General features: G+C 38.4%; 1 protein-coding gene across 2 annotated transcripts in view; it reads left to right on the top strand.

The window, feature by feature from the left end:
• The first annotated feature begins 4,416 nt into the window (after nucleotides 1–4,416).
• The window catches only part of Tk (Tachykinin), a 224,209-nt gene continuing 218,371 nt past the window's right edge, over nucleotides 4,417–10,254 (top strand). The window contains exon 1 of one of the 2 annotated variants that reach the window (XM_083138131.1): nucleotides 4,417–4,474. The gene's annotated coding sequence lies outside the window, so the exon portion shown is untranslated. The remainder of the gene's footprint in view (nucleotides 4,475–10,254) is intronic. The other variant, XM_083138140.1, reaches the window with a different exon arrangement.

Here is a 10,254-nt window from a genome sequence, read left to right as displayed (position 1 = left end):
AGAGTGCATTTTTTTATCATCACTTGTAAGTTTAGACCCACCCGTTACTTACATGTGATTGTTATTTGGGAAAAACTTTTTTTCAACGAACCACTTATTTGTTAGCTATCAGAAAACGCTGAAATAAGTTCCATAAAATGAGCATTTTTGTCTCAATTCATCTTTTTATGTGGAAAATTGTCATTTTTTTAAAAAAAACAATAGAAATTCGATTATCTCGAAAACTACTAATTTTCGGACGGGGTATCATATGGTCAAATTTATTGCAAACTGTCTCTACTTTTACCCCTTTCAGGGAATACATCTAATTACCAGTCACCCTGTATAGGGCATGTGTGCTTCAGCCTAAGGAGCAATCAATCTAATTTTTGCAGACCTCTGAACTACTGTATTTTTGTTATAGGTCCCGCGTATACTGTATGCCCCAGGCTCCGCATCCACCTAGGGCTTTGCTTTGGAGGCACACTGCTTCGGATCCCACTTTAGAAGTGTAGGTCCAGTCTCGATTACTCTAAAGTGCACAAAGAAACGTAAATCCGTAACCATATCTGGAAGGTGAATCATATTTTTTTCGAAACATCCTTATCAAACGTTCTTCATTTCTCAAAATATCTATGTGCTCTTTCCCAGGAAAGGAAATTTGCAATTCGGAATAAATCTTTGTCCCACCGTACCTAGGATCCTTCTTGAGAATCACCCGCTCACAAAAATTGATCAAAATCCGAGATGTCAAGGGTTTGAAGTGGAATCGCCAAGAGATGGGGTCTGAAAGGGAGCATTTTTGTATCAAATGTCACGTCTGTGCCCTTTTGTGCGGCAACTTTTCGAATCTACATTTATTTTCTCTTAAGTATATTGCGTTTGGAATGGTTATTGTGTTATTCTTCGGAAAGAAAGTCAAGATGGTCAATGCTCGTTACAATTTTTACTTCCGCTTTTTAACCGTCCTGAATTCAAAACTGGACAATTTACACTTCAGAACAAAACATGATTTCGTAATAAATAATTTTTTTTGTTTTACGTTTCTCAAACCACTAGAATCGAAGTAACAATGATGTTTGATTGCTTTATTTATTTTACTTCCCTTTTGCCAGTTTTGGCTAATCGCGAGGATGAAGTTGTAAAGAGGCACTCATTGTTAGTACAGATAAGGAAAAAAACACAGGACAACACAGCCCTATATATGATTATATTGGCCGTAGGTCCAGAAGCCAGAGCCTCGTTAGTCTGCAAATCGCAGTCCAGGGTGTACTACATGGATGTGAGGTTGACATTTGGGTCGCCCCTTACCCCTTGTTGTAACAATGGAGTGATTGATGGTACACATGTGTGTCTTCTGTCGGGGTTCACTTTCAAAACAATGTAACGTATATATTTTAGCCAAACTTATGTGTTACTTTTGGGAGAAAACTTAATTCTAACGCGTTGCTTTTTTTAGCTGCTTTAACTCTTGTTATTCGAAGTTAAATTCATCGTCATCAAGTCATGGATCTTCGTTGTATAAAGAGTCAAACTGAAGAGGCTATCGCCTGGGCTATATGAGCGTAAGTTTCCAGTTAAAATTCGTATTTTATTCCTGGAACTAAAGCTTACATAGTAAAACCCTATGACACAAACTACTCGTCTAGAGTCAAGCTCTTAGAAGCGGCTCTTCTTTGGTGTTGGATGACGCGTGGATAGCAGAACGAATCACATCGCCGCTGTTTTGTCTTTCGAGACCGGAGTCCGCTACAATGCTTCCAAGTAGCTCCCTCATTGTCCTAACAATGCTGGATCAACACCGAAATTTTCGGAGCTCCCACCTCAAAATTTACAAAATGTATATACTGTCACTGAAGACAGTTTCCATTGTACTATTAGAATTGCAATTTATATTCCAATTTTATCCTTCAAGGTTAAGAAGTTGAGTAAATAAACAAATAAGAATATTTTTATTAAATATAACAGACTTTTCGATTCAATCCGGACGCACTGGTTATCCAGAGCTCTAAGAAGCCAGAGCTTTTAGGTTCGAATACTAAGACATGGACATTGCATTCGTCAATTTATAATTCATCCTCGGCGACGCAATTAAAGAGGTTCAACAAGCGACATCGTCATGGGACTACAAGCAGTTCACTTGCAAAAATTTCCAATTGCCTAACTTGGACACAGGCATAGGGAATTTCTCTGTCAGAACACTCGTTGACCAGCTAATTGGGAGCAAATGTTTCATGGTCGAAGAATCGAAGTTAAATAAATCGATTCTCTTTCGCTAATAAACGTTTTCTATTACGCAAACACGAGCGGTGGAACTGCCTAAAGGTGACATTAAAAACATTTTTCTCCGCTGGAGCTATCCCGTGAAAAATGTTGAACGAAAATGTCCTCTCACTTTGTTGATCTTTTGCATGGTTCAATTGATCGACTTCAACATCAGGTGTAGATGTCAAAGAGATTGCTTTGTGAATCATTCCAGAAAAGATTCGTGCCTGTTTCTTATGATCTAATGGTGGAATTTGGAAAAATTTATGCCAAAATCCATTTTGAAGCGTTGTCGTTTAGAAGTCATGACCACAATTTCATGATTAATCACCGATATTCACCCTCCCTCCAGTATTGTTACAAGATTACTTTTCGTTTAACTAAATGTTATGTCTGATTTTGATGATGGTAGTGAACTGCATTTAACATTTAATAATGGATTGCTCGATTGTTACGTCAGCACCTCGAGGAGAGTGTATTCCTAATGGTTGTAATTGATCGTCTCATGTTTGATTCGTTCATCATAAGCAGATGATTTCGATAACCTACCCAAACCTACAAACCCCAAATAAAATTCAACATAATTGAGCGGATAAAGTTTGTAATACCTTAGTGGAAGTTCTTACAAAAGTTTAAGCAACATTAATACAAAAGATTCTTAAAATAAAAATCCATCAATGAAAATGGTGACTAATATTCTTCAAAGATAATTACATTAATGCTTTTAACGCAAAATTGACGTATTTGTGAATATACTGGTACTAGGTGGGTACATACAGGTAGGTTTCTAGAGTACATTTGATGTTCGGAAATTTTCATATGTTTGAGAGTCTCACAAAGTTGCACAAAATGGCTGTGCTGGAGTACCTTTTTAAAGTTGACTTTCCAAGGTTAATTAAATAAAGGTTGAGGCATATAAGGTAATACCACTTTCACCAAATTGTAAAAATTAACATAGAAGTATTCTACATAAAATCAAGAGCCTAATTGTCTTTATCGAATATCCTGGATTGTATCGCCTAAATAAAATCCACTCTCAAGGTGGTCTATGTGAAGCATGAAAGTAGCAGCTCCTCTCCTCGTTGTAGATCGGTGTCAAAATGCATTTAGCTCCTGTTCAACATGCCGAAGATAGCTCTTACCTTGTCTTAGACTCAACCATAACAAGTATCAATACATTAGATCATTATATTAATTCACAGAAAAGAATAAACATACGTATACCTCCCAATAGACAGACAAATCACAGTAAGGAAAAAAAGCGATTCGTAGACATTCACACGCCAGGCCAATATTTTTATTATGTGAAACATGTACAAACATGTAATTATTCAGGACTACACTGAAATCAAAAATAAAAGTATGTAGCTGTAGCATTATTCCATAAAGCGTCTTCTTAACTTTCTCTTTAAACGTTTCAATTGAATCTTATTTTCTCATTAAATGAGAGAGATTTTCAGCTGTACAGCCACGGACACTTCTAAGTTATAACACTCGCATTAAGAATGGGATCGTTACAACCCAGAAATGTTCATGGCTGTATATCGGAAAAATAGCACCAGCTCTACAACGACATTATTGGAACTTATTTTAAGGTCCATTTATGCACAGATAGGCTACTCTTACTGGAGCTAGAGTTTGAAGCGGGGTCCGAACAATTGTTAACCTCCGCTGGGTATCGAACCAGGGACCCTTTGATTACAAGGCAACGAAGTAATCAGTACGACATCAGGGAGGCCCTATATCGTCATTCAAATATCGCATAAACAGATGAAAGAATAGCTAATAACATCGTACTGATTTCGATCATACTTAAATCTTATTAACGGTTCAAAATGTGTATCTTACCGTGAAATATTGTAGTACAAGATGGACGTAAGTGGTGTGAAAATGCCACCCACCCACACCCCACCCCGTAGAAAGGTATTAAGACATCAAACGCAGATATTGGGGAGGAAACGCGGCACAGTGTGGGACGTGCTTCATAAAGTTCCATACGTGGGCATCTCGGGCCTTGAAAATTCCGCTCCACAAGTTGCTATCGACCTCATCAACCGAGTCGGGGGGCGAAGGGGGAGCGAACAAACTTCTGATTGGCCGCGCCACCTCTGACGTAACGTTAACTGACTGATTCCGCGGGCCTCATATAACCGCCGCCTGTGCTGGCCTGCGAAGAGTGTACGGAACAGCGCACCAGCCACCACTCTACGCTGCAACCTGGCGAAAAGAGGTGAGTACGCCAATCCATCCTGAAACTCCCGCAACACGCACCGCAGGCATGCACTCCCCGGTTGCCGCCCTGTCACTCTTCCACCTCGCACCTTCGCAAAAGATAAAATAATAGTTCCACCAATTAATTTAATTCTTTAGCAATTGAACATTTTCTAAAATATATATATATATATATATATATTCCTTTTTTAAGAAAAAAAACAACTTAGTACAACATTCCATGAGTCTTTTCACCAAACGCATAACGTTACCAGTGAAGAAATCAATTTAAAGAAGAAACACAAATCTGAGAAATTATTCTCTTGCTCCTTAGCTTCGAGAAGAAACACACACATATACTTTTCCGTGTTTAAATGAACTTGCAAAAGCGTTCGATAATGTGCGACGCGCGTTACCGAAGCTGAAAAAACTGAATAAAATATCAATTGGAATAAGTTCAAAACAGTTTTAATGACTTTGGGGGAAAATATTTGGTCATTTACCTGAAATTTTCCTTGGCCTTTTCCTTCATCCACGTCGGGCAACTACTGCGATGGTACTTTAAGATATAATTTTGAAGCCATTTCCCTCTCTCTTTATAATTTATTCATTTCTTTTACCCCACCCTTAATAGAAACATGAATTTGTTACAAACAGTGGACCTTTTACCTCTATCTATTTTACACAGTCATCGTCACCATTATATACCAGAAATGGCACTCGGAGCTCTCTTCAATTGTATTTTCTGCTGGACCTACTTTCCGACTTGACACAACTTCATATAAGATGATCTGTTCTTGTATTAATTTCTGTTATAATGAACATTTTACAACGACTATTCAATTGCTTGAATTCTTCAACTTATTTCTTGGCTCACTGGCAACAGACCTGATCGCATAAGCCTCATTAGTACAATGTTGAGTCTCAGGTTCGAATCATGGCATGTTAGACTTTTATTGTTATGATCAATAAGTAGAACCTATTCAAAAACGTTCTTTGTGAGTGTCCCTTCATCATCATCATTAATTCTCATCGTGGCGATTAGCCTAAAGAAGCAGAAAGGTGTCACGAGGTAAGAAAAAAAACATTACAGTAAAGGATAACCCGCTCTGACAGCTATTTTCCATCCATTTTATCAATTCGCCATTCGTCTTCGTTGTTGAGATTCAACTGAGGAGTTAGTAAGGCGACGAAGTGAAATGAAGTGGTAAGTGGACTGATAGACTAAATCGAGCATTCTCTCGAAGGCAACCTTGCAGCATTTGTTGGAGGATACTAACGACAATTAATTTAATTTTAATTTTCAGTTATTCCTTATAGATAATATGTATAGAAACTTAATGAGATTGCAATTAAGTAGTTTCCCCCAAACTCAGGCGTTATAGCTCTTCATGATATTACAGGGTGGCTACTCACCGGGAATTCCTTGAATTCCGGGAATTATGCGTGAATTCTACTTGAAGTTTTTTTCCGTAGACGTGAAATATTACAACTTCTATTAATCCAAATCCTATTCACATTTTATACAAATAAAAATTATTTTCGTAAAAATTTCTTCCTCGCTTCGCTCGCAAATCCTGCTTTCTTAGTCTTATCCAGTTTATATACATAGCTAGGGGGCGGCGGGAATCGGCCCTGGACGCCGAACTATCTAATTGGAAAAAAAGTTGTAAAATTGATTGATTGATTTGTGGTTTTAAGTCCGCTTTATGCACAGAAAGGCCAATCGGGACTTGATCTACAGTTTAAAGTGAGATCCGAACTACTGTCCCATGTGCCTCCACCGGGTATCGAACCCAGAACGCCTTGATCACAAGGCGACGATGTTACATTACACCATCGAGGAGGCTCAAAAGTTGTAAAAGAGAGAATGCATTGGCGTCCCGTGAAATTATTTGCACCCTATTAAATCAATATTGATTTCAGCCTGCAAAAAATTAGATCCAAAAAATTTCTCCCTCGCATCGCTCGCGTTATTTCATTGTTCTCCTTAATGCATTGTATTGTAAATTTTCAGACAGAGAAATCACACTTGTCTTAATTAATTTAGTTTTAAATGCACGAACAATTGTTTTGAGAAAAGGGAGCGTGCACATTTGAGACAATTTATGTAATTTGTGCTGTTGGTTTATTGTGAGATGGATGAATTGGTTGTGTAATGTATTTAAATAATATATGTTGTATATAATATATGTATTAAAGAATCTTGGATTACGTACACAATTAAGTTTCCACGTCGCTCCATGTTGCATATATCGTGCACGGAAGTTATACATGTTAATGTAAAAAATATATATATTTGGAATGCATCAAGCCTGTCTCAAAAATGGTTTATGCGCTTATTTTTCATTATGAAATTGAACGTGTTGAAAAATAATTGAAATCGTTTGTTCAAACACATGTGCTTTGGCACCAACTTCTAACCTCTTTTTGCATAATTCACGAGGATAATAATGTATTTGATACTACTACTACTATTAATAATAAGAAGAAGAATGTTGGTCCCGGCTTCGGCATGGATGTGCGTTACGTCCATTCATCGATTATCATGGATACCCAGTGGAGATACATAGTGATTCAAATCCCACTTTAAACTGTAGGTCCACTCCCGATTAGCCAATCTGTGCATCAAGTGGGCTTAAAACACCAACTCAAACAAACTCTTCTTTTACTACAAAAGAAGTTTATACTATTTTAATCATTATTCCTTTTACTATACTATTCATTTGTGTTTGTCTTATTGTAATAAGTATTTGTGCCACGTTTGGCTAATCGCGACGATAGAAAGAATGATGATTAGATTGAATTACTGAAGGGACACTCGTAAAGGAAAACCCATGTCCTGGACAGGACTCGAACCTGTAACTTTCGGTCCCGCCACTAAAGGAGCATTTATGGTATTCGTATTTATCAGTTGAATAAATAGGTTTTCAAACAACCTTTACTCATAAATTTAGTCAACCTATATTAATATTCTATGAATACCACGCAGTACTGCTGATCTATTCCTTATTATTCTATAAACATAAGGTAGATCCTATTTAGCCAATTTCACTACTTCAGATTGACATTGATTGAAGAAAAGTAATATTCACATATTTGCGTAAGATGATAAGGTAGAAGAGAATCTCCATTTATCATCGAAGGATAATTGTAAGAAGTAAGGAATGTTCAATAGAACAAAAGTGTTTATTTCGTCTGTTCATAATTGCCGATATCTCTGGAACCCAAATAGCTAGGGCGATGCAACTTGGCGCTTCGTCGAGTTTCTCAAAGCCGCAGTGAGAAGCTTCAACGAACTAAGTGAATGTTTATGACAGATATTTCGAACTTCTTGATTTGATATTGTGATTTTTATTTTCCTCGCCTACGTCCGACGAATATTATTTTGCCATTCATGAATTTCTTCTTCCACCCTCTAGGGGAGTGTTTCACAACCGGCGGGCCGCAGCCCGGTACAGGATACTGGTATCGATAATACCAGGCCTCGGGAGGTTCTCCTGAATTTGTGATTTTAGTTTGCGCAGCACTTTTCGACGACAAGTTCACGTACTTCCCAACTGCCAATGAAAATCGGTACTTAATAAAGTAATTGAATTGTGTTGGCCGAGGAAAGCATAATTGCATTAGATCCAATGGTTGACAACTAATTGAAATCTAATTTTATATTTGTCAATAAGCCTAGACGTAATCGAACTATTACTCTTTATGATTATGACGTAAGTTTTTTTTAAAATTAATTTCAAGGGTACTCAGAAAGCCCGCTCGCAGGATTTTTCTCCGGGAGGGAGGCAGCAGTCCTTAAAGTGAAGGAAAGGTGGGGTGAAGCTTTCCCCCAGTTAAGAGAATTCTCATTAAGGGTCCCCACCACTAGGAAAATTTGCATAGACACTTAATCTGCCGTCTTTCACGGCACCCTTCGTCCATATTTTCACGCTACAATTTCAAAATTTGAATTATATGAAGTCTTTCCAGAAATCTCGGGGGGGAGGCAAGTGCCCACCCGCTCCTCTGCGGGCACCCTTGATACTCGGTAATGTATCAAAAATACCAAGAAAGGCATTTACGAATAAAATTGCTGTGATCGGGACTTTGACTTGGAAAAAACAAAACTTACCGGGCTGCGGTCTCACGAAGGTTGAGAACCAGCGATCTATAGTCTATCTCGGGAATCACTGGAACAAGCGAACAAAGACAAGTCTCTGCGCAAGTTGTAACATGAGGGAGCTCGACCAATGAACGCGTGAGAGGGTTAGAGGTTGCATGAAGGTAAAATGCGGCAGCAACTACTAGCTGTTAGCAGAAGCGTGTTTACTGCTTCACTCCGTCCAGTCTTTCTCCCCTTCTCTATCGTTATGCGCGGCATTGCTCCAAAGATTCCCGGGACACAGTATAAAACAAAGTTGTTTTCGACAAACCATTGTAAACATGTAATAAATATGCAGTACCCCAGACTCTTTTATCTTCATTGCTGAGTGGAGTCAAGTTCAAATATAACAGTTATACAAGTCCCTTAGAGCCTACCTGTTTGTTTCTAAATCTTTTCCACCTTCGTCCTTGCATAGTTCATTGTCAAGCTTGCCGTCCACTGAGACGCGTTTCCGGCGTCTCAGTGGGCGATAACCCTTAGGATAACCTGCAGACTTCTGGCACGGAAATTCCCGCTTCGGTTCCACGCGTTGCCCTGTCGTGGGCGTTACACCATTTGATTTCAATAGAAGCAGAGAACAGAAGATTTGTTGCATTCTGTTGCCGCGTGGTTAAGCGTTAACAAATTGGTCGGAAAAGGTGGACTGGAGAAATGATTGACAGTGTAAGCATAGGCGGATCTAGAATTTTTTCCTTGGAGGGGCACATAATTATCTGTAAGCATATAAGATGTAACTTAGTAAATATAATGTGTAGATTTTTCTAGATATTAAAAATCATCATATAATATATAGGCTACTATATTACACGATGCTCATATGCATCTATTCTACACGTATATTCACATCACGACAATTACAATAGTGAGGTTTATGTCTAGCTTGTGGTCAGATAAACTAATCGAGACTTGACCTTCAAAGTGGAATCCGACCACTGTGCAAAGTAACTCCACCAGGAAACGAACCTCGGACCCTTTGATTACAAGATGATAGCATAAGCATTTTTTGTGACATGGAAATCGTTCTACGTTATCTGTACGTATTTACAATGATTACGAAAAGAGAGCGATGAGCTTGAGATTTCATTTTTGCCACTGTTTGACCCCGCACTATGCCCTCTAATGCTAAGCCTTGTCTACTAAGAAAAAGTAAGTTGTCCTTGCCCCCCTCTCCCCGTTTTGGCATTGGGCACCCATTCGCCGCGCCGCTACTGTGTATCTGCGTTACTTCTTGAGTAAAGTAACTGCCTCAGCTACTTCTTGAGCACAGTAATTGTCAGTTAATTTTCAGCAAAGTAACTGTAACAAATCGGTTACTTTTTGAGCAAAGTAACTGTAACAACTCGGCTACTTTTTGAGCAAAGTAACTGTAACAACTCGGCTACATTTTGGGCAAAGTAACTGTAACAACTCGGCTACATTTTGAGCAAAGTAACTAACAATTCGGCTACTTTTTGAGCAAAGTAACTAACAATTCGGCTACTTTTGAGCAAAGTAACTAACAATTCGGCTACGTTTTGAGCAAAGTAACTGTAACAACTCGGCTACTTTTTGAGCAAAGTAACTATAACAACTCGGTTACTTTTTGAGCAAAGTAACTATAACAACTCGGCTACTTTTTGAACAAAGTAACTAACAACTCGGCTACGTTT

The sequence above is a fragment of the Lepisma saccharinum genome, chromosome 1 (genome assembly GCF_977018435.1).
Source record: "Lepisma saccharinum chromosome 1, izLepSacc3.1, whole genome shotgun sequence".
Lineage (NCBI taxonomy): Eukaryota > Metazoa > Arthropoda > Insecta > Zygentoma > Lepismatidae > Lepisma > Lepisma saccharinum.
This window is presented reverse-complemented; position numbering and strand designations above follow the sequence as displayed.